This window comes from Ranitomeya imitator, chromosome 3 (assembly GCF_032444005.1).
Source record: "Ranitomeya imitator isolate aRanImi1 chromosome 3, aRanImi1.pri, whole genome shotgun sequence".
NCBI lineage: Eukaryota > Metazoa > Chordata > Amphibia > Anura > Dendrobatidae > Ranitomeya > Ranitomeya imitator.
In genome coordinates, this window is record NC_091284.1 from 88209153 (window position 1) to 88236730 (window position 27578).

Sequence of the window (27578 nt, forward strand, 5' to 3'; positions counted from 1 at the left end):
GAAAACTATGAAAAAAATTGACACATCTCTGGAATCAAGGTCTCAGCCCCTACATCATGCTGCTCTCAGAGGTAACAGATTCCCTTTAAGTTATATATAGCAATAGATTTGCGAATTGGATTACATGTTTGCTTAAAATGTGTCTCCAAAAATCAGAAGACATTTGATATTTGACACTGCTCAGAATGTGAAGATCCCTTAAAGAGCAGAAATGCCCATTTAATGTAAATTAGTATAAACCTTCCCCTTATGCAGACCACCTCACAGATGATCCTAAAAAGTCACGTCTGTATGTTAGTAAGTATATGATTCCAAGGCACAGGTCACAACCTGCATTTTGGTGCAGTATTTTCCACTAGAACTAGAACTAGAAAAGAATAGAAAAAAAGACACGGTGTTTCAGGACTTTGCCACTCATCAGTGCAACACATGTGATTAGCCTGTATTAGAGGCTTCTGTCTGGGATCTAAGGGGCACCTATTCTCCTTCTGGAGAGTGACATGCCTGTCTGACTTGCCAGTGTACGGAGACTTATAGGCTATTCATTGCTGTTATGGGAAATTAAATATGCAAATTGTCTCTTCAGAGAAGATGAGAACTTAAACTCTTAGGGTACCGTCACACACTGCCATTTCGATCGCTACGACGGTACGATTCGTGACGTTCCAGCGATATCGTTACGATATCGCTGTGTCTGACACGCAGCAGCGATCAGGGATCCTGCTGAGAATCGTACGTCGTAGCAGATCGTTTAGAACTTTCTTTCGTCGCTGGATCTCCCGCTGGCATCGCTAGATCGGTGTGTGTGACACCGATCTAGCGATGCGATCTAGCGATGCGTTCGCTTGTAATCAGGGTAAACATCGGGTTACTAAGCGCAGGGCCGCGCTTAGTAACCCGATGTTTACCCTGGTTACAAGCGTAAAACTAAAAAAAAACAAACAGCACATACTTACATTCTGGTGTCCGTCAGGTCCCTTGCCGTCTGCTTCCCGCACTCATTGACTGCTGGCCGTAAAGTGAAAGCAGAGCACAGCGGTGACGTCACCGCTGTGCTGTGCTTTCACTTTCACTTTACGGCCGGCAGTCAGTGAGTGCGGGAAGCAGACGGCAAGGGACCTGACGGACACCGGAATGTAAGTATGTGCTGTTTGTTTTTTTTTACGCTGGTAACCAGGGTAAACATCGGGTTACTAAGCGTGGTCCTGCGCTTAGTAACCCGATGTTTACCCTGGTTACCCGGGTACCTCGGCATCGTTGGTCGCTGGAGAGCTGTCTGTGTGACAGCTCCCCAGCGACCACACTACGATTTACCTACGATAACGGCCAGGTCATATTGCTGGTCGTGATCGTAGGTAAATCGTATAGTGTGACGGTACCCTTATTCTACCTATTGGAAGTTGCAATTCTAAAAGTCAATATTGATCCTTTAACGAGTCTTGCCATATGACTTAGGCTAAAAGCCAAACCAGAGTTTCAGTTTGCAAACACAGTGTTTCAGGGTTTTGCTCCTCTCCAGTGCAAAGCACGAGATCTGATTTAGTTGTATAAGAGGCTTCCAACTGAGTTCAAGGCCTCTTCACTCTGACATGCCAGACCTGTCACTCTCCACAAGGAGAAACCTTACCCCTTACATCCATGTGACATCCATCAGTTTAAAATGTAAGGATCAAATACAGTTTTCTTTGTAAAAAATTGCAACGTATCTGTAAAAATTGGATGCTATACAAATAATCAGATTTTTTTTTTAGACTTGGATAGGCGCGTTTCATCTGAAATATGGAGAATATGGAGAAAAAAGAGAATAGTTCATGCTGCAATTTATTTTCACAGTGTGTAAAGCTGTCACCTATTCAATGAAATCGGTCCTAGTGGTATCAGACTTTAACTTTGAATGCATATGTAGGTCTAAACCAGACCTACAGTATGGAGTATGGTGGGGCAGGGATCCTGTGACCCATAGCACCGGAGCCTATGTCTCCCTGCTCCACCACAGGATCCAACCATATCGGTGTCAAGTTCACGTCAATACAGTTCAAAGGGGCAATTCCCAAGAGATCTGGGGCATCAGGCGAGAAGTCCGGGGCGCCTGCAATTCCCTTGATTTTCGGTGCTCGCAATCTCACTGCGACTTTCTTAATCTGCACATGACTGTATCAATAGATGTTGTTACCGTATGTAGTTTGTTTTGTATATGGCAGAGGTGTCAAACTGCATTCCTCAAGGGCCGCAAACAGGTCATGTTTTCAGGATTTCCTTTTACTGCACAGGTGATGTGTGTAGGTGATTAAATTATCACCTGTGCAGTAAAAGGAAATCCTGAAAACATGACCTGTTTGCGGCCCTCGAGGAATGCAGTTAGACACCTCTGGTATATGGCATAATATACTGTTATTTCAGTCATCTACCCCCTTATGGCTCCTTCCCACCAAGCCATGCACTCATATTTCTGCAGGTTCTCCAACCAGACTGTGCCATTACGTCTGTCCTCCAAATGATCTCTTACTGGACCCAAGCATTTCCCGGATATTAAGGACTTAACAGGCTGCCAAACGGCGTCTGCCAGATCTTGGGTCTTGCTGATTCTGGCACTCTTTCACTTCACTGAAGCAAATGAGACACATCTTGGAATATATGAGTGTAGCACTTTGCATATTTTTTTTCTCGAAAAAATAGCTCATTACGTATAAAAGAAAGACTGAGCACTTGAGTATCGACAGCGGAATATTTACTGGTGGTTTTGATCAGGATAATGGGTCAGACTCCACCGTTGGCTTTCAGAACGCTACGTGTACCGGATATTTGTGACCTTAAAAGCTCTAACACTAAGTAGCTCTGTAAATTACCATTTCCATTTGGTTAATGAGGGAGAAGATTATGGATGAATTGAGGTCAGAGCTTGTACATTGAGCCAGGGCCGGGAAATACAAAGCCAATACTTCACTGTACAATGGACTTGTTCATAGTGATAGAATATAATTTAATAATTGGAAAAAAATAGCTGAATAATACATATATACATGGCGGTATTCGTACTATACGGAAATCTTGCAGTTCACATGACACATGTTTCTTTATCTAAAGCTTGCAGACCAGTAAGGTCTATGGCAACCCTGGAGGCCAGACTGTGACTACTGATGTCAGCGGCCCACGGCGCTTGTCACATTGTGTTTGATGGAGCGACTTGACGGGCTGACAAAAAGAAATTGTAAAATGACTATTCCTTCAAAGGAGTCAGAAAAAAAATGACAGTTAAAAATAGAAGGAAGCATTAAAATTCCCCCATAAAAATAGGTGCTACAGTGTCGTTTATCCTAACAATGAATTTGTGGATGCCGTTAATTCAGCCATAAATTGACTGAATCCTCATACGGCAATTAGTGTAGCAATTAGTGATATATTGTCCCTCCCCAGCATTTTTTAAGAGGCTCAGGAAATGATGCATTTGGAGTTGAGTGCTGCTTCTTAGAGGTGGATGATATAAATTTCTCTCCACCTGCTACAAAACATGGAAACATTTAATTAAATGTCAGCGCTCATTAATATTATCAACATGTAGAAGCTTCAGTTCAACAATCTGCTTTTGTTACAGAAATGTATAGCAAGAAGGAGGCTGCGGAATCGCTCCATTACGCCGCTGTCAATATGGACAGATCATTTCTCGGAAATCTCAATCCGAGGGGAGATGATTGTGTCTGCAACATTTGGCAAACGATATAGGTATATGAGCCTTCAGGTCCATCCTACAAGGTGACTTATTATAGGCTCACCTATTCACCGGATGTATCCGCTGACGTATGCCTCCGATATGTGCCAATATGCTACACCGGGGCGGACATGACATCGGTGCAACCTGTGCAACCACAGAGAACCCCAAAAAGCGAGAGGGACCATTTCTACCTACTGGTGGGATTGTGCATCATAATGAACTATTGGACTTCAAAGGGCCCTTAAACTGGTCTCCAAAGGGGCCCTCTTCTGTCTGTGTCTGCTCCTGTGTCATACAGTGCCTAATTTTGGTACATGCAGTGACTAAGGCTGGTTTCACACTTGCGTTTCAAAATGCATGCGTTTAAAAAAAAAACGCATGGTGAAAAAACGCGTGCAAACGCATGCGTTTTTTTGCGGCAAAAAAAACGCTGCTAAAAATACTACATGTTGCATTTCTGCAACACAACGCATGCAGAAAAAAATGCATGCGTTGCAAAAACGCGTCAAAACGCATACAAAAAAACGCAGGCGTTTTTAATGTTAAATATAGGGGAAAAAACCGCATGCTTTTTTTGTGTTTTTTACTGCAAAAACGCAAAAAAAACCCCCGCAAATGATGGCTAATGAGCAACTCACAGTATATGTCGGGGATTAGCACCGTCTATAGGATGTATTTAGTTTTGCTGTTCAGCCACAATCACTTGTGGACATTTTTATGAAATTAAGCAGCCATGTTTTTGTAATCTGGTCCCCTTTTAACATATTGAGTGGAGAGTCATTCACCGGCCGACCAGGCACCTAATCTGATACAACATTTGTGGAGCCTTGGTAGCTGTCCATTTACACAAAATCTGTAGAAAAAGAATGGTCTTACTCCCCTCTTCCCCCACAAAACTGTTTTTGGTGCATGGACCATCCTAGTATGTCCAAGAACTATCCCCATTCCAGCTCTATGACTTGCTATCTGCTTTTTTTGTGTCTGGTTTCTCTTCATCAACATTCTGCCAGCACTAAAGGAGCTGGAACTTCAATTCCCTAATTGCCCAGCATGCATTGCTCCTGCCATTGTCCAATGGTGTGCCTGCCCTGAACTGTATGCCTGTCTCTTTGTTATGGCTGTTTTGCATGTAAGTTAAAGGCCCGGGACCTCAAAAGCCTGAGAAGGTCTCGAGAGAAACTGGAATTTTAAAGTTTTTACTAATTTATTTTGGCTTTTTTAAAATTAACAAAATGAGACAGAATTCACTTTCCCCGTGTTCAAACCTGTGTTACTGCTGCTGCTCCGGGGATTGTGTGAGAATTAATGTGCTGATGTTACAGCAACAGCGCTGCAGCCGATCACTGGGCTTTGTGGCTTGTGTTATCTCGCGTAGAGCTCAGTGATTGGCTGCAGAGCTGTTGATGTGACGTCATCGCATCCGCCTGTACACACTGAGCGGTGGAGACGCAGCTCTGGACTTGAGGAGGGTAAGTACGAACTGATTTTATTGTTTTTAGTTTCAAAGATTTTTATTAATTATCCATTTATACAGTTTAAAATGGAGTAGGATAGAGAAAGAAAAAGAGGGTAAGAAGGGAGAGGTAAACAGGGGGAGGGGGAAAGGTAAACAGGGGGAGGGGGAAAGGTAAACAGGGGGAGGGGGAAAGGTAAACAGGGGGAGGGGAAAGATAAACAGGGGGAGGGGGAAAGGTAAACAGGGGGAGGGGGAAAGGTAAACAGGGGTAGGGGAAAGATAAACAGGGGGAGGGGGAAAGGTAAACAGGGGGAGGGGGAAAGGTAAACAGGGGGAGGGGGAAAGGTAAACAGGGGGAGGGGGAAATGTAAACAGGGGAAGGGGGAAAGGTAAACAGGGGGAGGGGGAAAGGTAAACAGGGGGAGGGGAGAGGTAAACAGGGGGAGGGGGAAAGGTAAACAGGGGGAGGGGGAGAGGTAAACAGGGGGAGGGGGAAAGGTAAACAGGGGTAGGGGAAAGATAAACAGGGGGAGGGGGAAAGGTAAACAGGGGGAGGGGGAAAGGTAAACAGGGGGAGGGGAGAGGTAAACAGGGGGAGGGGGAAAGGTAAACAGGGGGAGGGGGAAAGGTAAACAGGGGTAGGGGAAAGATAAACAGGGGGAGGGGGAAAGGTAAACAGGGGGAGGGGGAAAGGTAAACAGGGGGAGGGGAGAGGTAAACAGGGGGAGGGGGAAAGGTAAACAGGGGAGGGGGAAAGGTAAACAGGGGTAGGGGAAAGATAAACAGGGGGAGGGGAAAGGTAAACAGGGGGAGGGGGAAAGGTAAACAGGGGGAGGGGGAAAGATAAACAGGGGGAGGGGAATGGTAAACAGGGGAGGGGGAAAGGTAAACAGGAGGAGGGGGAAAGGTAAACAAGGGGAGGGGGAAAGGTAAACAGGGGGAGGGGAAAGATAAACAGGGGAGGGGAAAGGTAAACAGGGGGAGGGGGAAAGGTAAACAGGGGGAGGGGAAAGGTAAACAGGGGAGGGGGAAAGGTAAACAGGGGGAGGGGAAAAGGTAAACAGGGGGAGGGGAAAAGGTAAACACGGGAGGGGGAAAGGTAAACGGGGAGGGGGAAAGGTAAACGGGGGAGGGGGAAAGGTAAACAGGGAGAGGGGGAAAGGTAAACAGGGGGAGGGGGAAAGGTAAACAGGGGAAGGGGGAAAGGTAAACAGGGGGAGGGGGAAAGGTAAACAGGGGAAGGGGGAAAGGTAAACAGGGGAGGGGGAAAGGTAAACGGGAGGGGGAAAGGTAAAGGGATGGTTTTATTATTTTTAACGTGGCCTTGACAAATATGTAAAATTACGTTGAAACAGGAAAACCTGCTTTAAATTATATCTGGTGACTATTTAGTGTTCTTTATAAAGGAAGAAGTCTGAATTTGCCACCATGTGAAAATGTTGTGTCGGTTCAGCTACATGTGCTTGCATTAACCAGTGCTTTGTAAGTGCTCTCACCCCTAAGGATAAGAATGAGGGAAGTACATTCAGATTCCACCATTCCTAGTAGAAAATGCCTTTGGGTATCACTCCGGACATGTCTGATCTACTTACTGAACAGGACTGTTGCTTTACTGGAAGGAAAAAACATCTACAATACAGCATATAGAAGGAGGGGGGGGGACGAATACAACAAAACAACCTGAGGTCTATGATAGGTAAAAGTGCTTTATTGTGTTAGGCAGCAGACAATAACAACTGTGAACAACCATCACAAAAGATAAAAAATGGGACACAATGACCCCCGGGTGCCTAAATAGATACAAGGTGCCTAATCATCAAGCACTAATGTAATAGTAATAAATGTATTCAAGTAAATATAACAGACAATGCAAGTGCACCATAGGTTTACATAGTAAACGATCCCATATCCAGTGCCAAGTACCCAATTCAATTATGCACAAATATATAAGATACATGGTATGAATACATCACCTGGAGAACCAGTATAGGCAGATCGGGGGTCAATGTGTCCGCCACAACGCGCGTTTCGGAACACTTTCGTCAGGGGGCGCATAGAGTGACAGACAGCACGAGTTTAAAAAGGGCCACGAACCGGAAATAAAGATTACATTTGCTACGGAAATGAGCGCACGTCGTCAAGGTAACCTAGTGATGCTCCAGTGTCTGCGGCTAGATCCGGGTTGCGAGGACGGAAACACGTGGAGCCCCACGTGATCCGACACTCACTGCCCATAGAACATCAGCGCAACTGGAAGCTTACAGAGATGGCACGTGCGTAGAACAGAGACAGGGCAAGGTACATGCGCAAATGTCCACAATGATTACAAGTGGCATAATAACAATTGGCAAAGAATAATATCACACAAGGGGCAGCAAGATGCCATCCAAGTGGTAAAATTAGTAGTCATCAAAAGGTTACAAGTGCAAAACCTAAATAACAGGATAATTCTGAATATATCAACTTATTCACTTGCATCATAAAAACTGTAAATATCGCTGCCATAAATATAAAGATCCAAAAAAGGGAAAAGGAAGCAATATAGCCGTAAAAAATCAAATTTTATTATGACATAATTAATACAGAATATAAAATAATATTCATAAAAAAGTTGGTGCAGAGAAAATATGCTAAAGAAATCATAACCAACATACAGATAAGTAATGCCAAAAAAATTACCGTACAGAAAAAGTACACACACTTCTATCCCCGGACGAAGCTATACGCGAAACGCGCGTCGGGTTGTTTCCATCATCAGGTAATATATTGGCTGCTACTTTCTCCTTCTTACGATACTCTGTACCGCTAACCTATATGAGCGCTTATTGAGATAGGTTTACAGTCCTCTTTCTGATCCCCATTGTTTCCGCTTCATTGTGCATACCTCTCTCTCATCTGGTCTCTTTATAGATACTTATCTGGCACTGCATGCACTTTTTTGCAACTATGGATATAGCTGCAGAAAGAATCACCTTAATGAGATTGGCTACATATTGCTAAAGACTTTATTCCTAATATATAGGATACAGTATCCAGCGCTTTATCTATCTAAATATGGTCTAGTTTGGAGGAGTTATATTTATGAGGATTTATATATTTTCCTACTTTGCTCTATATGGTTTATGAGGATTATTGATGTAACTATCTAGCAAGCCTGTATTGTTTTGTCCTATACTGTGCATAAACTATTAAATTTGTTTAGATCCTCTTAACCTACTTTTTCTGTACGGTAATTTTTTTGGCATTACTTATCTGTATGGTGGTTATGATTTCTTTTGCATATTTTCTCTGCACCAACTTTTTTATGAATATTCTTTTATATTCTGTATTAATTATGTCATAATAAAATTTGATTTTTTACGGCTATATTGCTTCCTTTTCCCTTTTTTGGATGTTTATATTAATTTGGAGCTTTGCCACTCAATTAGGCAGGTATTTCTCCTATTTTGATGCATAAATATAAAGAGATGATAAAGGGAGCAACAAGAACAAAAATGTATACATAGCAATATATTATTATGGAGATAATAAATATAGTAGGACTATACCTCTCCCACAAGATGTACAAAAAGAACTATTCATATATATTAAAGGGACACAATATACATTATACCTAATACACTTATATGGCAGAAGATAACTACCATGTTTATACAATTGTAATATTGAAGCTATAGCATCAAAAAGGATCATAAACTATGCTTGTCACATCACAATAGAATAGATCACAAAAATATATTGCATGTATCATAATAACGCGATGACAAACATACAAATAGCTCCATAGATGGAAATCTCTACGTGGACACAGGACTTGACCTTCTTCTATTTCTCTAACAATCACTGAAGAATTTAATCCAGCCATTGCTGAGTTAAAATACAGCATATATATTATCTAAGAAATAAATAAAAAATATTATTAAAGCAATACGATGGCCGTCCACATACGCAAGAGGCCACACAGTCTTACAGTCACAAGAATGGGGCAAAACTTAGATTTTCATTTAATCCATTGGGATGTACCGTTCCAAGAGTCCAAATCCATAGTAACATAGTAACATAGTTAGTAAGGTCGAAAAAAGACATTTGCACATCCAGTTCAGCCTATATTCCATCATCTTGATTCTAAACATGCCAATTTGGTAGAGAGTTTGCCACCCCGTATCCCAACATTTAGGGTGTCAATTCCTCGAAACCTTATTCATTTGCTGTTGCACTCGTGGAATAGTTTAAAGTGGCGTAAGAGTGTCTTTAATGTGGATGTATCAATACAGTCTACCGCTGCCTCGATGCCCAATACATGTTCACGTATGCGGATTTTGAATTGGCGCGATGCCAGGCCCACATAGGCCAAGCCGCATGGACATGTGGCGAAATAGATAACAAAACGCGTGATACAAATAATGAATTTATTCATTTTATAAACTTTACTACCGCTAGAATCAGAGAGCGTATTGACTCGATCCACATTAGTGCATGCGACACAATGACCGCCAGGGCAGCATCCACGTCGAGGAGCAGCGTTATCTAGGAATGTAGTTTTTGGTACCCCCTCGTAATGGCTGCGTGTCAAATGATCTTTAAGATTCCTAGCCCTTCTAAACGACATACGTGGGTGATCTGGTAGAATTTTCGAGATGACCTTGCCTACCTTAAGGATATGCCACGATTTTTGTAAGGCCTCTCGTATTTTTATAGCCTGGGCATTAAAGTTTGTCACGAAACGTAATTGTCTATCAGATGTAGGGGACCTGTTCCCCGTATTACCGTATAAGAGGGTTGCAGCATATAGAACGATTGTATTGAAGCCTCCTTCTGCTTCTTTTTTGTGCATGTAAATCGAAAAGTAATGCAAAAAAGACCAACAAAAACATTAACTCGACAGTAAAATAGACCAATAAAGCAATAAAAATGTAGAGCTTTACACAAAATCTTCATCACGGCCCAGCAAGTGTCCGACGCTCAGACAAACTCTGCTGATGGAGGAGGAGAAGCCGTGCACAATCTTTATCTCTCCGGGATTTTTCAGTAATATATTCCAACACGGACTAATTATTAAAAAGTCTCCGTGCTTCACTAAAACTACAGGGTTATTTTTTAATGGCTCATAATCTATGTGATCATTGCACTGGAGTTCTCATATGTTTTGCCGCCATTTTATCAATTGATGCAAAAGTCAGAGATAAAAAATACCCAGATTTTACACTGAATCTCTACGGCAGCACCGAAGCAAAATTTGCAACAGGGTGGATACAGAAACCTATGAGGTCTCTGTAGTCACCGGGGCCACGTTCGCACGTTCAGCATTTGGTCAGGATTTTACCTCAGTATTTGTAAGCCAAAACCACGAGTGGAACAATCAGAGAAAAAGTATAAGGCTGGCGTCACACTAGACCGTAATATGGACGAGTGCTATGCAATAAAAAAATCGCATAGCACTCGGACCAATGTTAATCTATGGGGCAGCGCCTATCATCCGTTGTTTTCTCAGCCGTATTATACGTGAGAGAGAAATTGCAGCATGCTACGATTGTCACCGTATTACACCCGAGACTCGCCAAGGAAAGTGTATGGGTGCGAGAAAAACTCGCACACCACATGGACCATAAGTGTGACTTCTGAGAAATACGCACCGGTGTCCTATAGAAAAGCCGGCAATTCAGTGCGGTGTACAGTAAAATCGCACTGACAGGTTAGAATAGAATGGATAAAATAAATGTCTACACATAGAATAGGGGGATATATATATATATTTATATATATATATATATATATATATATATATATATATATATATATATATAATGTGTCAGTGAGACACACACACATATATATACCGTATATATTTTTATTTAATACAGAGCTAAATAGCAGAAAAGCCAGTAATTCAATTGTCGGCTTTTGTTAAATCCTTAAAGAACCCGACAGGATATGAGACATGGTTTGCATACAGTAAACCATTGCATATCCGTTAGATTTTTACATATCCCTCACTAATAATGTTATTAGTGTGTGTGTGCAAAATTTGGGAGCTTTAGGTGTTAAATGAAAGGGTTAATTCACAGAAACAACTGGCATGGGCTCCCGTGCAATTTTCTCCACCAGAGAGGGTCCACGGTTATTGCCTCCCCTCTGGCTAAAAACATCTGCCCCCAGCCACCCCAGAAAAGGCGCATCCGTAAGATGCGCCTATTCTGGCACTTAGCCTCTCTCTTCCCACTGCCCTGTGGCATTGGGGTGATAAGGGGTTAATGTCACCTTGCTATTGTAAGGTGACATTAAGCCTGGTTAATAATGGAGAGGTGTCAATAAGACACCTCTCCATTATTAATCCAATAGTAGGAAAGGGTTAAAAATACACACATACATTAAGAATAAAGTATTTTATTGAAAGAAAGAAACACACAGGTTTTTAATGTTTATTGTATGCTCAATCCAACAGAATACCCTCGTTCTCCTGTAAAAAAAATCCAAATAAAAAAGCAACAATATCCCATACCTGTCTGCCGTACAGTCAAGTCCCACGCTGTAAATTCATCAAGGGCGCTGCTAATGCTGCCGCTCCCGGCTGTAAAAGACTGGGGAATGAATGAAATGCAGGGAACGGAGCTTCGGTAACTAGCGGTGCCGTCACCGAAGCTGTGCCCCTGCATTTCATTCATCCGTGTAAACCGGACCGATTTTTTTATACATTGTGTGTGTCTCCAGCCTAATAGAAACAATAGAACAATTTCTGTATTTATCACCCACTCCTGGTTTTGGCTCACAAATACTGATGTATAATACTGACCAGATACCGAACATGTGAACGCGGCCTTACTCCGTATAACACTAGTAACATAGTGATATCTGTAACTTGTATGTAACCCCTTCTCATGTACAGCACCATGGAATCAATGGTGCTATATAAATAAATAATAATACATAGTAACATAGTAACATAGTTAGTAAGGCCGAAAAAAGACATTTGTCCATCCAGTTCAGCCTATATTCCATCATAATAAATCCGCAGATCTACGTCCTTCTACAGAACCTAATAATTGTATGATACAATATTGTTCTGCTTCAGGAAGACATCCAGGCCTCTCTTGAACCCCTCGACTGAGTTCGCCATCACCACCTCCTCAGGCAAGCAATTCCAGATTCTCACTGCCCTAACAGTAAAGAATCCTCTTCTATGTTGGTGGAAAAACCTTCTCTCCTCCAGACGCAAAGAATGCCCCCTTGTGCCCGTCACCTTCCTTGGTATAAACAGATCCTCAGCGAGATATTTGTATTGTCCCCTTATATACTTATACATGGTTATTAGATCGCCCCTCAGTCGTCTTTTTTCTAGACTAAATAATCCTAATTTCGCTAATCTATCTGGGTATTGTAGTTCTCCCATCCCCTTTATTAATTTTGTTGCCCTCCTTTGTACTCTCTCTAGTTCCATTATATCCTTCCTGAGCACCGGTGCCCAAAACTGGACACAGTACTCCATGTGCGGTCTAACTAGGGATTTGTACAGAGGCAGTATAATGCTCTCATCATGTGTATCCAGACCTCTTTTAATGCACCCCATGATCCTGTTTGCCTTGGCAGCTGCTGCCTGGCACTGGCTGCTCCAGGTAAGTTTATCATTAACTAGGATCCCCAAGTCCTTCTCCCTGTCAGATTTACCCAGTGGTTTCCCGTTCAGTGTGTAATGGTGATATTGATTCCCTCTTCCCATGTGTATAACCTTACATTTATCATTGTTAAACCTCATCTGCCACCTTTCAGCCCATGTTTCCAACTTATCCAGATCCATCTGTAGCAGAATACTATCTTCTCTTGTATTAACTGCTTTACATAGTTTTGTATCATCTGCAAATATCGATATTTTACTGTGTAAACCTTTTACCAGATCATTAATGAATATGTTGAAGAGAACAGGTCCCAATACTGACCCCTGCGGTACCCCACTGGTCACAGCGACCCAGTTAGAGACTATACCATTTATAACCACCCTCTGCTTTCTATCACTAAGCCAGTTACTAACCCATTTACACACATTTTCCCCCAGACCAAGCATTCTCATTTTGTGTACCAACCTCTTGTGCGGCACGGTATCAAACGCTTTGGAAAAATCGAGATATACCACGTCCAATGACTCACCGTGGTCCAGCCTATAGCTTACCTCTTCATAAAAACTGATTAGATTGGTTTGACAGGAGCGATTTCTCATAAACCCATGCTGATATGGAGTTAAACAGATATTCTCATTGAGATAATCCAGAATAACATCCCTCAGAAACCCTTCAAATATTTTACCAACAATAGAGGTTAGACTTACTGGCCTATAATTTCCAGGTTCACTTTTAGAGCCCTTTTTGAATATTGGCACCACATTTGCTATGCGCCAGTCCTGCGGAACAGACCCTGTCACTATAGAGTCACTAAAAATAAGAAATAATGGTTTATCTATTACATTACTTAGTTCTCTTAGTACTCGTGGGTGTATGCCATCCGGACCCGGAGATTTATCTATTTTAATCTTATTTAGCCGGTTTCGCACCTCTTCTTGGGTTAGATTGGTGACCCTTAATATAGGGTTTTCATTGTTTCTTGGGATTTCACCTAGCATTTCATTTTCCACCGTGAATACCGTGGAGAAGAAGGTGTTTAATATGTTAGCTTTTTCCTCGTCATCTACAACCATTCTTTCCTCACTATTTTTTAAGGGGCCTACATTTTCAGTTTTTATTCTTTTACTATTGATATAGTTGAAGAACAGTTTGGGATTAGTTTTACTCTCCTTAGCAATGTGCTTCTCTGTTTCCTTTTTGGCAGCTTTAATTAGTTTTTTAGATAAAGTATTTTTCTCCCTATAGTTTTTTAGAGCTTCAATGGTGCCATCCTGCTTTAGTAGTGCAAATGCTTTCTTTTTACTGTTAATTGCCTGTCTTACTTCTTTGTTTAGCCACATTGGGTTTTTCCTATTTCTAGTCCTTTTATTCCCACAAGGTATAAACCGCTTACACTGCCTATTTAGGATGTTCTTAAACATTTCCCATTTATTATCTGTATTCTTATTTCTGAGGATATTGTCCCAGTCTACCAGATTAAGGGCATCTCTAAGCTGTTCAAACTTTGCCTTCCTAAAGTTCAATGTTTTTGTGACTCCCTGACAAGTCCCCCTAGTGAAAGACAGGTGAAACTGCACAATATTGTGGTCGCTATTTCCTAAATGCCCGACCACCTGCAGATTTGTTATTCTGTCAGGTCTATTAGATAGTATTAGGTCTAAAAGTGCTGCTCCTCAGGTTGGATTCTGCACCAATTGTGAAAGATAATTTTTCTTGGTTATTAGCAGAAACCTGTTGCCTTTATGGGTTTCACAGGTTTCTGTTTCCCAGTTAATATCCGGGTAGTTAAAGTCCCCCATAACCAGGACCTCATTATGGGTTGCAGCTTCATCTATCTGCTTTAGAAGTAGACTTTCCATGCTTTCTGTTATATTTGGGGGTTTGTAACAGACCCCAATGAGAATTTTGTTACCATTTTTCCCTCCATGAATTTCAACCCATATGGACTCGACATCCTCATTCCCTTCGCTAATATCCTCCCTTAAAGTGGACTTTAGACAAGACTTTACATAGAGACAAACCCCTCCTCCTCTCCGATTTTTACGATCCTTTCTAAACAGACTGTAACCCTGTAAGTTGATTGCCCAGTCATAGCTTTCATCTAACCATGTCTCGGTTATTCCCACTATGTCAAAGTTACCTGTAGATATTTCTGCTTCTAGTTCTTCCATCTTGTTTGTCAGGCTTCTGGCGTTTGCGAGCATGCAGTTTAGAGGATTTTGTTTTGTTCCAATCTCCTCACTGTGGATTGTTTTAGAAATGTTCTTACCTCCCTTCAGAGTATGTTTTCCTGGGTCGTCTTTGTTCGAGTCTAATGTTTTTCTTCCCGTCCCCTCTTCTTCTAGTTTAAAGCCCTCCGGATGAGTGTAGCGAGTCTTCTGGCGAATGTGTGTTTCCCAGGTTTGTTGAGGTGTAGTCCGTCTCTGGCGAGGAGTCCATCATACCAGTAATTCACACCGTGGTCCAGGAATCCGAATCCTTGTTGTCTGCACCATCGTCTTAGCCAGTTGTTTGCATCAAGGATCCTGTTCCATCTCCTGGTGCCATGCCCGTCTACTGGAAGGATAGAAGAAAAAACTACCTGTGCATCCAGTTCCTTTACTTTCTTCCCCAACTCTTCAAAGTCCTTGCAGATTGTCGGTAGGTCCTTCCTTGCCGTGTCATTGGTGCCAACATGTATCAGAAGAAATGGGTGGACGTCCTTGGAGCTGAAGAGCTTTGGTATCCTATCGGTCACATCCTTGATCATCGCACCTGGAAGGCAGCATACTTCTCTTGCAGTTATGTCCGGTCTGCAGATGGCTGCTTCTGTGCCTCTCAGTAGTGAGTCTCCCACCACCACCACTCTTCGTTGCTTCTTGGCTGTACTTTTTGCTGTCACTTGTTGCTGTGTGCCCTTTTCTTTTTTGCTTGCTGGTATTGCTTCATTCTTAGGTGTGCCATCTTCATCCTCTACAAAGATTTGATATCGGTTCTTCAGTTGTGTGGTTGGTGATTTCTCCATGGTCTTCTTGCTTCTTTTGGTCACATGCTTCCACTCATCTGCTTTTGGAGGTTCTCTGACACTTTTTTCACCTTCTGTGACCAGTAGAGATGCTTCTGTTCTGTCTAGAAAGTCTTCATTCTCTTTGATGAGTTTCAAAGTTGCTATTCTTTCTTCCAGACCCCGCACCTTTTCTTCTAAAAGGGCCACTAGTCTACACTTCTGACAGGTGAAATTGGATTCTTCTTCTGGTCGATCTGTGAACATGTAGCACATGCTGCAGCTCACCATGTAGGTTGTCACATCTGCCATGTTGCTCCTAGATCCTGCTGACTTGCTGTGTGTTTTCCTTCTTGTGTAATCTACTCAGCCAAGCTCTCTTGCAATAATGTCCTACAGGCAAAAATTCTGGTCCCGGCTGTACCCAACGATCTTCTAGCTTAGGGAGACTTCGCTTCTCCCAGAAGGCACCTGGAATATGCAAATTAGCCTCCTGAAGCTTGAATCCCTGGTTTGGTGATGCTTTCGAAGCAGCTGGTCCCGGCTGTACCCAACGATCTTCTAGCTTAGGGAGACTTCGCTTCTCCCAGAAGGCACCTGGAATATGCAAATTAGCCTCCTGAAGCTTGAATCCCTGGTTTGGTGATGCTTTCGAAGCAGCTGGTCCCGGCTGTACCCAACGATCTTCTAGCTTAGGGAGACTTCGCTTCTCCCAGAAGGCACCTGGAATATGCAAATTAGCCTCCTGAAGCTTGAATCCCTGGTTTGGTGATGCTTTCGAAGCAGCTGGTCCCGGCTGTACCCAACGATCTTCTAGCTTAGGGAGACTTCGCTTCTCCCAGAAGGCACCTGGAATATGCAAATTAGCCTCCTGAAGCTTGAATCCCTGGTTTGGTGATGCTTTCGAAGCAGCTGGTCCCGGCTGTACCCAACGATCTTCTAGCTTAGGGAGACTTCGCTTCTCCCAGAAGGCACCTGGAATATGCAAATTAGCCTCCTGAAGCTTGAATCCCTGGTTTGGTGATGCTTTCGAAGCAGCTGGTCCCGGCTGTACCCAACGATCTTCTAGCTTAGGGAGACTTCGCTTCTCCCAGAAGGCACCTGGAATATGCAAATTAGCCTCCTGAAGCTTGAATCCCTGGTTTGGTGATGCTTTCGAAGCAGCTGGTCCCGGCTGTACCCAACGATCTTCTAGCTTAGGGAGACTTCGCTTCTCCCAGAAGGCACCTGGAATATGCAAATTAGCCTCCTGAAGCTTGAATCCCTGGTTTGGTGATGCTTTCGAAGCAGCTGGTCCCGGCTGTACCCAACGATCTTCTAGCTTAGGGAGACTTCGCTTCTCCCAGAAGGCACCTGGAATATGCAAATTAGCCTCCTGAAGCTTGAATCCCTGGTTTGGTGATGCTTTCGAAGCAGCTGGTCCCGGCTGTACCCAACGATCTTCTAGCTTAGGGAGACTTCGCTTCTCCCAGAAGGCACCTGGAATATGCAAATTAGCCTCCTGAAGCTTGAATCCCTGGTTTGGTGATGCTTTCGAAGCAGCTGGTCCCGGCTGTACCCAACGATCTTCTAGCTTAGGGAGACTTCGCTTCTCCCAGAAGGCACCTGGAATATGCAAATTAGCCTCCTGAAGCTTGAATCCCTGGTTTGGTGATGCTTTCGAAGCAGCTGGTCCCGGCTGTACCCAACGATCTTCTAGCTTAGGGAGACTTCGCTTCTCCCAGAAGGCACCTGGAATATGCAAATTAGCCTCCTGAAGCTTGAATCCCTGGTTTGGTGATGCTTTCGAAGCAGCTGGTCCCGGCTGTACAAAACGATCTTCTAGCTTAGGGAGACTTCGCTTCTCCCAGAAGGCACCTGGAATATGCAAATTAGCCTCCTGAAGCTTGAATCCCTGGTTTGGTGATGCTTTCGAAGCAGCTGGTCCCGGCTGTACCCAACGATCTTCTAGCTTAGGGAGACTTCGCTTCTCCCAGAAGGCACCTGGAATATGCAAATTAGCCTCCTGAAGCTTGAATCCCTGGTTTGGTGATGCTTTCGAAGCAGCTGGTCCCGGCTGTACCCAACGATCTTCTAGCTTAGGGAGACTTCGCTTCTCCCAGAAGGCACCTGGAATATGCAAATTAGCCTCCTGAAGCTTGAATCCCTGGTTTGGTGATGCTTTCGAAGCAGCTGGTCCCGGCTGTACCCAACGATCTTCTAGCTTAGGGAGACTTCGCTTCTCCCAGAAGGCACCTGGAATATGCAAATTAGCCTCCTGAAGCTTGAATCCCTGGTTTGGTGATGCTTTCGAAGCAGCTGGTCCCGGCTGTACCCAACGATCTTCTAGCTTAGGGAGACTTCGCTTCTCCCAGAAGGCACCTGGAATATGCAAATTAGCCTCCTGAAGCTTGAATCCCTGGTTTGGTGATGCTTTCGAAGCAGCTGGTCCCGGCTGTACCCAACGATCTTCTAGCTTAGGGAGACTTCGCTTCTCCCAGAAGGCACCTGGAATATGCAAATTAGCCTCCTGAAGCTTGAATCCCTGGTTTGGTGATGCTTTCGAAGCAGCTGGTCCCGGCTGTACCCAACGATCTTCTAGCTTAGGGAGACTTCGCTTCTCCCAGAAGGCACCTGGAATATGCAAATTAGCCTCCTGAAGCTTGAATCCCTGGTTTGGTGATGCTTTCGAAGCAGCTGGTCCCGGCTGTACCCAACGATCTTCTAGCTTAGGGAGACTTCGCTTCTCCCAGAAGGCACCTGGAATATGCAAATTAGCCTCCTGAAGCTTGAATCCCTGGTTTGGTGATGCTTTCGAAGCAGCTGGTCCCGGCTGTACCCAACGATCTTCTAGCTTAGGGAGACCGCTTCTCCCAGAAGGCACCTGGAATATGCAAATTAGCCTCCTGAAGCTTGAATCCCTGGTTTGGTGATGCTTTCGAAGCAGCTGGTCCCGGCTGTACCCAACGATCTTCTAGCTTAGGGAGACTTCGCTTCTCCCAGAAGGCACCTGGAATATGCAAATTAGCCTCCTGAAGCTTGAATCCCTGGTTTGGTGATGCTTTCGAAGCAGCTGGTCCCGGCTGTACCCAACGATCTTCTAGCTTAGGGAGACTTCGCTTCTCCCAGAAGGCACCTGGAATATGCAAATTAGCCTCCTGAAGCTTGAATCCCTGGTTTGGTGATGCTTTCGAAGCAGCTGGTCCCGGCTGTACCCAACGATCTTCTAGCTTAGGGAGACTTCGCTTCTCCCAGAAGGCACCTGGAATATGCAAATTAGCCTCCTGAAGCTTGAATCCCTGGTTTGGTGATGCTTTCGAAGCAGCTGGTCCCGGCTGTACCCAACGATCTTCTAGCTTAGGGAGACTTCGCTTCTCCCAGAAGGCACCTGGAATATGCAAATTAGCCTCCTGAAGCTTGAATCCCTGGTTTGGTGATGCTTTCGAAGCAGCTGGTCCCGGCTGTACCCAACGATCTTCTAGCTTAGGGAGACTTCGCTTCTCCCAGAAGGCACCTGGAATATGCAAATTAGCCTCCTGAAGCTTGAATCCCTGGTTTGGTGATGCTTTCGAAGCAGCTGGTCCCGGCTGTACCCAACGATCTTCTAGCTTAGGGAGACTTCGCTTCTCCCAGAAGGCACCTGGAATATGCAAATTAGCCTCCTGAAGCTTGAATCCCTGGTTTGGTGATGCTTTCAAAGCAGCTGGTCCCGGCTGTACCCAACGATCTTCTAGCTTAGGGAGACTTCGCTTCTCCCAGAAGGCACCTGGAATATGCAAATTAGCCTCCTGAAGCTTGAATCCCTGGTTTGGTGATGCTTTCGAAGCAGCTGGTCCCGGCTGTACCCAACGATCTTCTAGCTTAGGGAGACTTCGCTTCTCCCAGAAGGCACCTGGAATATGCAAATTAGCCTCCTGAAGCTTGAATCCCTGGTTTGGTGATGCTTTCGAAGCAGCTGGTCCCGGCTGTACAAAACGATCTTCTAGCTTAGGGAGACTTCGCTTCTCCCAGAAGGCACCTGGAATATGCAAATTAGCCTCCTGAAGCTTGAATCCCTGGTTTGGTGATGCTTTCGAAGCAGCTGGTCCCGGCTGTACCCAACGATCTTCTAGCTTAGGGAGACTTCGCTTCTCCCAGAAGGCACCTGGAATATGCAAATTAGCCTCCTGAAGCTTGAATCCCTGGTTTGGTGATGCTTTCGAAGCAGCTGGTCCCGGCTGTACCCAACGATCTTCTAGCTTAGGGAGACTTCGCTTCTCCCAGAAGGCACCTGGAATATGCAAATTAGCCTCCTGAAGCTTGAATCCCTGGTTTGGTGATGCTTTCGAAGCAGCTGGTCCCGGCTGTACCCAACGATCTTCTAGCTTAGGGAGACTTCGCTTCTCCCAGAAGGCACCTGGAATATGCAAATTAGCCTCCTGAAGCTTGAATCCCTGGTTTGGTGATGCTTTCGAAGCAGCTGGTCCCGGCTGTACCCAACGATCTTCTAGCTTAGGGAGACTTCGCTTCTCCCAGAAGGCACCTGGAATATGCAAATTAGCCTCCTGAAGCTTGAATCCCTGGTTTGGTGATGCTTTCGAAGCAGCTGGTCCCGGCTGTACCCAACGATCTTCTAGCTTAGGGAGACTTCGCTTCTCCCAGAAGGCACCTGGAATATGCAAATTAGCCTCCTGAAGCTTGAATCCCTGGTTTGGTGATGCTTTCGAAGCAGCTGGTCCCGGCTGTACCCAACGATCTTCTAGCTTAGGGAGACTTCGCTTCTCCCAGAAGGCACCTGGAATATGCAAATTAGCCTCCTGAAGCTTGAATCCCTGGTTTGGTGATGCTTTCGAAGCAGCTGGTCCCGGCTGTACCCAACGATCTTCTAGCTTAGGGAGACTTCGCTTCTCCCAGAAGGCACCTGGAATATGCAAATTAGCCTCCTGAAGCTTGAATCCCTGGTTTGGTGATGCTTTCGAAGCAGCTGGTCCCGGCTGTACCCAACGATCTTCTAGCTTAGGGAGACTTCGCTTCTCCCAGAAGGCACCTGGAATATGCAAATTAGCCTCCTGAAGCTTGAATCCCTGGTTTGGTGATGCTTTCGAAGCAGCTGGTCCCGGCTGTACCCAACGATCTTCTAGCTTAGGGAGACTTCGCTTCTCCCAGAAGGCACCTGGAATATGCAAATTAGCCTCCTGAAGCTTGAATCCCTGGTTTGGTGATGCTTTCGAAGCAGCTGGTCCCGGCTGTACCCAACGATCTTCTAGCTTAGGGAGACTTCGCTTCTCCCAGAAGGCACCTGGAATATGCAAATTAGCCTCCTGAAGCTTGAATCCCTGGTTTGGTGATGCTTTCGAAGCAGCTGGTCCCGGCTGTACCCAACGATCTTCTAGCTTAGGGAGACTTCGCTTCTCCCAGAAGGCACCTGGAATATGCAAATTAGCCTCCTGAAGCTTGAATCCCTGGTTTGGTGATGCTTTCGAAGCAGCTGGTCCCGGCTGTACCCAACGATCTTCTAGCTTAGGGAGACTTCGCTTCTCCCAGAAGGCACCTGGAATATGCAAATTAGCCTCCTGAAGCTTGAATCCCTGGTTTATATATATATATATATAATGTGTCAGTGAGACACACACACATATATATACCGTATATATTTTTATTTAATACAGAGCTAAATAGCAGAAAAGCCAGTAATTCAATTGTCGGCTTTTGTTAATCCTTAAAGAACCCGACAGGATATGAGACATGGTTTGCATACAGTAAACCATTGCATATCCGTTAGATTTTTACATATCCCTCACTAATAATGTTATTAGTGTGTGTGTGCAAAATTTGGGAGCTTTAGGTGTTAAATGAAAGGGTTAATTCACAGAAACAACTGGCATGGGCTCCCGTGCAATTTTCTCCACCAGAGAGGGTCCACGGTTATTGCCTCCCCTCTGGCTAAAAACATCTGCCCCCAGCCACCCCAGAAAAGGCGCATCCGTAAGATGCGCCTATTCTGGCACTTAGCCTCTCTCTTCCCACTGCCCTGTGGCATTGGGGTGATAAGGGGTTAATGTCACCTTGCTATTGTAAGGTGACATTAAGCCTGGTTAATAATGGAGAGGTGTCAATAAGACACCTCTCCATTATTAATCCAATAGTAGGAAAGGGTTAAAAATACACACATACATTAAGAATAAAGTATTTTATTGAAAGAAAGAAACACACAGGTTTTTAATGTTTTATGTATGCTCAATCCAACAGAATACCCTCGTTCTCCTGTAAAAAAAATCCAAATAAAAAAGCAACAATATCCCATACCTGTCTGCCGTACAGTCAAGTCCCACGCTGTAAATTCATCAAGGGCGCTGCTAATGCTGCCGCTCCCGGCTGTAAAAGACTGGGGAATGAATGAAATGCAGGGAACGGAGCTTCGGTAACTAGCGGTGCCGTCACCGAAGCTGTGCCCCTGCATTTCATTCATCCGTGTAAACCGGACCGATTTTTTTATACATTGTGTGTGTCTCCAGCCTAATAGAAACAATAGAACAATTTCTGTATTTATCACCCACTCCTGGTTTTGGCTCACAAATACTGATGTATAATACTGACCAGATACCGAACATGTGAACGCGGCCTTACTCCGTATAACACTACATTTTTAACATTAGTAAGAAATATGAAGCTGCACAGATTATTTGCAGCCACATATAATTTTTACCCCCCCCCCCCCCCTGACACTCTTGCTAACCTGTAGGTGAGGTCCTGCTCGTACATGAAGTCGTTCTGATGAGATCACCACAGGACGGGAAGTGCTATTTACGCAGTTCCCTAAAATTTGAGAGAATTAAAAAATAATAAAATTAAAGTTCTTACTATGGCACATCATTGATTTCTTGTCGCCTCTTCGGCTGATGGATGCATCCGTATTTATTTTGGTTCATAAAAAATATTTCTTCAGGAATCTTTGTAGCCAAAACAAATGCCTTGGCCTTCTTTAGCATCGAGCACATCCTTGATGTTTACGTGAGGGTCCCGATATAGATGATGTCCCCTCCCAAAGGAAGATCCTGGATTTCCTTTCTGTGCAGTAAGTGATGGGTGAGGTCAGGACGGTGTGAGGGACCTTTTATGTTTGCTCCTTCTTACCCACTAGCCATGGAAGCGTAAGCCACCCACTGTAATTAAAGTACAACAGAAAATTAAAATAGGATTAGTTTTTTTTATTTTTACTTTGTGTGACTTATTTCAGAACTTTTTCACATTCTCATTGTAACTTGACGTTTCTATTTTTAAGGCGAAGCAAAATATATCAGACTATGGCTTAGATGGGTTTGTCAATCTAAGGGCATAGCGCTGACCCTTGAAATCTAGAAAAGATGTATTGGCTGCAGTTTTTGTTTTCTCTAAAGGTACCTTCACACATAACGATATTGTTAACGATATCGTTGCTTTTTGTGACGTAGCAACGATATCGTTAATAAAATCGTTATGTGTGACAGCGACCAACGATCAGGCCCCTGCTGGGAGATCGTTGGTCGCTGAAGAAAGTCCAGAACTTTATTTCGTCACTGGATCTCCCGTGGACATCGCTGGATCGGTGTGTGTGACACCGATCCAGCGATGTCTTCACTGGTAACCAGGGTAAACATCGGGTAACTAAGCGCAGGGCCGCGCTTAGTAACCCGATGTTTACCCTGGTTACCATCCTAAAAGTAAAAAAAACAAACAGTACATACTTACCTAACGCTGTCTGTCCTCCAGCGCTGTGCTCTGCACTCCTCCTGTACTGGCTGTGAGCGTCGGTCAGCCGGAAAGCAGAGCGGTGACGTCACCGCTCTGCTTTCCGGCCGCTGTGCTCCCAGCCAGTACAGGAGGAGTGCAGAGCACAGCGCTGGAGGACAGACAGCGTTAGGTAAGTATGTACTGTTTGTTTTTTTTACTTTTAGGATGGTAACCAGGGTAAACATCGGGTTACTAAGTGCGGCCCTGCGCTTAGTTACCCGATGTTTACCCTGGTTACCGGCATCGTTGGTCGCTGGAGAGCGGTCTGTGTGACAGCTCTCCAGCGACCAAACAGCGACGCTGCAGCGATCCGGATCGTTGTCGGTATCGCTGCAGCGTCGCTTAATGTGAAGGGGCCTTAAGGTACCGTCACACTTAGCAACGCTGCAGCGATACCGACAACGATCCGGATCGCTGCAGCGTCGCTGTTTGGTCGCTGGAGAGCTGTCACACAGACCGCTCTCCAGCGACCAACAATGCCGGTAACCAGGGTAAACATCGGGTAACTAAACGCAGGGCCGCGCTTAGTAACCCGATGTTTACCCTGGTTACCATCCTAAAAGTAAAAAAAAACAAACAGTACATACTTACCTACAGCCGTCTGTCCTCCAGCGCTGTGCTCTGCACTCCTCCTGTACTGTCTGTGTGAGCACAGCGGCCGGAAAGCAGAGCGGTGACGTCACCGCTCTGCTTTCCGGCTGACCGACGCGCACAGCCAGTGCAGGAGGAGAGCAGAGCACAGCGCTGGAGGACAGACGGCTGTAGGTAAGTATGTACTGTTTGTTTTTTTTTACTTTTAGGATGGTAACCAGGGTAAACATCGGGTTACTAAGCGCGGCCCTGCGCTTAGTTACCCGATGTTTACCCTGGTTACCAGTGAAGACATCGCTGAATCGGTGTCACACACGCCGATTCAGCGATGTCTGCGGGGAGTCCAGCGACCAAATAAAGTTCTGGACTTTCTTCCCCGACCAGCGACAGCACAGCAGGGGCCTGATCGCTGCTGCCTGTCACACTGGACGATATCGCTAGTGAGGACGCTGCAACGTCACGGATCGCTAGCGATATCGTCTAGTGTGACGGTACCTTTAAGGGTATGTTCACACGTTGCTATTTTCTGCAGCCCAAACCTGATCCGTTGGCAGTAAAAAAGGCTGCAGATAAAAAAGCAGGATTTGCTGACTTTTTTTGCCGCTTTTCCTACTGCTTTTTTGCAACTAGCTTAGGTATTTATTATTACAACCACTCACAACTCTCACTATAGAAGTGGCCATAACCATGGATTCCTACGCTACTGCAATGCCCTGTACTGGGGTAAGTGACGAGCGAATCAGAAGAACTATACTACATTTCTAATTGGAGGTATTTGCTAATATTAAAATTATTACTACACCTGCTACATATTGGGGCAGGATCTTGGAGATGGGAATACACATTTAAGGGAACCTGTCACCTCGGAAAATACTATTTATCTGCAGACATAGGTTTATTGTGCAGGTTCATAGCGTTAAAATGCTACATGGCTGCCTTTCTGAATGTGCGGCTACCAAAAGCAAAGTAAGTTATTTCTTACCAGGAAATGGAGCAATCACAGTCACCGCTCACAGCCCCATTTATCATACTGTTATATATTAGAGCTAGCTATGACTCAAAGTGCCGGGGCGTGCTTATAGTGAGCGATGACTGTAGCCACTCCGTTCACGCCCCCATGGCAGAAAGTCGGCAGCTCCTGGGAGGAAGTAAGTTCCTTTTTTCCTGGTAGCAGCATTTTCTGTAAGACAGCCACACAGCTTCATAACGCTGTGTACTTTCAGATTAACCCTATATCTACAGTTAACCAATGTTTTTCAAGGCAACAGGTTCCTTTAATAAATATTTCCAACATTTTAGGTTACGGGTACAGCAGTTTGGCTCCCATTTTCTCACCTATCCTGTGACAAATATCGAAAGAGGACCTGACGCTTGCCATTAATATGTAACTTTTACCTGGTCTACATAGGTAGATGTATGACCATTGGGACCTCCCTTGTGTGGAGTATTAACAGAGCTCGCAAAGCGATGTAAGCTTTTGGCTTTTTTTCTGAACACTGCCCCTTCTAACCTGTGCTGTTCCCCTGAATCTGGAATTGCTTTTTTTTAATCTGCTCCTCCCTGTTCCTGAGATATGACCCCCTTTTCCATCCATAATAATCTAGTTTTGTTATCCAAGTGGGCGTAATCCTCACAAAGACTCCCGCAAAGAAGAGTTGAGGACCACGCCCCCTTAGCTAACAAGATCAGATTTACATACAAGGAGGAGGAGTCCGTATCTCTGGAACAGAGAGGCACAGAAACAGAAGTAAACCGACATCGGAATCGGGGGAATGGCGGCATTTAGACCTATTTATGACGAGTGACAGATCCTTTTTACAATGCAATCATAGTGTATGGAAACCTATCACTCGAGGCCATAGGAATGACTGTGAAGTTCTCTAACGTGAACGGCGCCAGCAGCCGCACAACATGGCATTATTTGTAGAAGACACAATGGGCGCCCGATAGCTCATTAAATTGAGCTGTGCAAGGAAGGCGGCCTGGCAAGACTCCTAGTGGGCAGCCTGCCTGCCATAGGTTAAATGTGTATTAGCCTTCAGTTGTACTTAAGCCTGCGTCCGAAACAAGCCATTCAGCACCGTAAACGGGATTGATGTATATGTTCTCGGCTACTTGCAGGGAGCAATTTATATTAGAAGGACACTGCGATGTGAGGAGACTTCTGAGCTGGGATGATAGTTCAATTATCTTAGTGCTTAACCCTTCCTGTGCTCAGCAGTGAAGAAAAAATGAAAACGGTGGAGGAACCATTATTTCGTGCATGGCCTGCTCCTCCTATCCCAAGAGGCTGACTGACTTGACAGTGATGCTAGCACTTCTTGTAAATGCATCGTTCCTACAGGGACCTTTTCAGGGAGTGTTAATACCATAGCAATGTTCTCATGATCTATGGAAGGAAGATTTGCCCTCCCAGTGGTTCCTCCGCTGTATCCTCTGCGCACCTCAGGTACCTGATTATCTTCTGAAGCTAAATGGAGCGTGGCTTACAACTGAATTTCATGCCTCCTGAAACAATTCTGGCCATTTTATTGACTCATTCTTGTGCAGAAGATACAGTAGAACGGATAGGTTACTCCATGTTCTCTGCCAGCTTCACCTCTATTGGCTTTTTAGTGGAAGTTCGGCGCTCCTTGTAGTTTATTTTGCTTCATGATTTCCATTCATTGTTTATTCTTGTTTGTTTCCTACTATTAAAAGAAAGTAGGCTATCTGCGCACATTGAGTATTTGTTTTTTCTGCGCACATTGAGTATTTGTTTGCAGAAATTTCTGCATCTCTCGGCAGGAAAAATGCAGCAGCAAAAACGAGCGTTTTTGCTGCGTTTGTGTATACGTTTTTTATATGCATTTTTGGACAGCAATGAAGGCTTTTTTGAGCTAAATAAATATGTTTAAAAAAAATGTTTTGTGATGTAATTTCGTTGTTCAACACCACCTTTTTCCTGCTGATGCAGTGTGGCTCCTACATAGGCTGCTTACAATGTGTGTTTGTGTTTACTCATCGGCTGAGGGTGTCGGGCTAACACCTTTTCATTACTAAAGGTACCGTTACACTAAACGATTTACCAACAATCACAACCACCGCTGTGCTCTGCTTTACGGCCGGCGCTGACACAGTGCAGGGAAGCTGACGGCGAGGGACGTGACAGACATTGGAATGTGAGTATGTAGTGTTTTTTGTTTTACTTTTACAATGGTAACCAGGGTAAATATCGGGTTACTAAGCGCGGCCCTGCACTTAGTAACCCGATGTTTACCCTGGTTACACGTGAACACATCGCTAGATCGGCATCACACACGCCGATCTAGCGATGACAGCGGGTGATCAGCGACCAAAAAAAGGTCCTGATCATTCCCCAGCGACCAACGATCTCCCAGCAGGGGCCTGATCGTTGGTCGCTGTCACACATAAAGATATCGTTAGCGGGATCGTTGCTACATCACAAAAAGCGTGACGTTGCAACGATATCCTTAACGATATCGTTATGTGTGAAGGTAC

General features: G+C 44.6%; 1 protein-coding gene across 1 annotated transcript in view; it reads left to right on the forward strand.

Annotated features, from left to right (window-relative positions):
• Positions 1-27578, forward strand: part of LHFPL7 (LHFPL tetraspan subfamily member 7) — a 267644-nt gene that overhangs the window by 124427 nt on the left and 115639 nt on the right. The gene's annotated exons all lie outside the window — the stretch shown is intronic.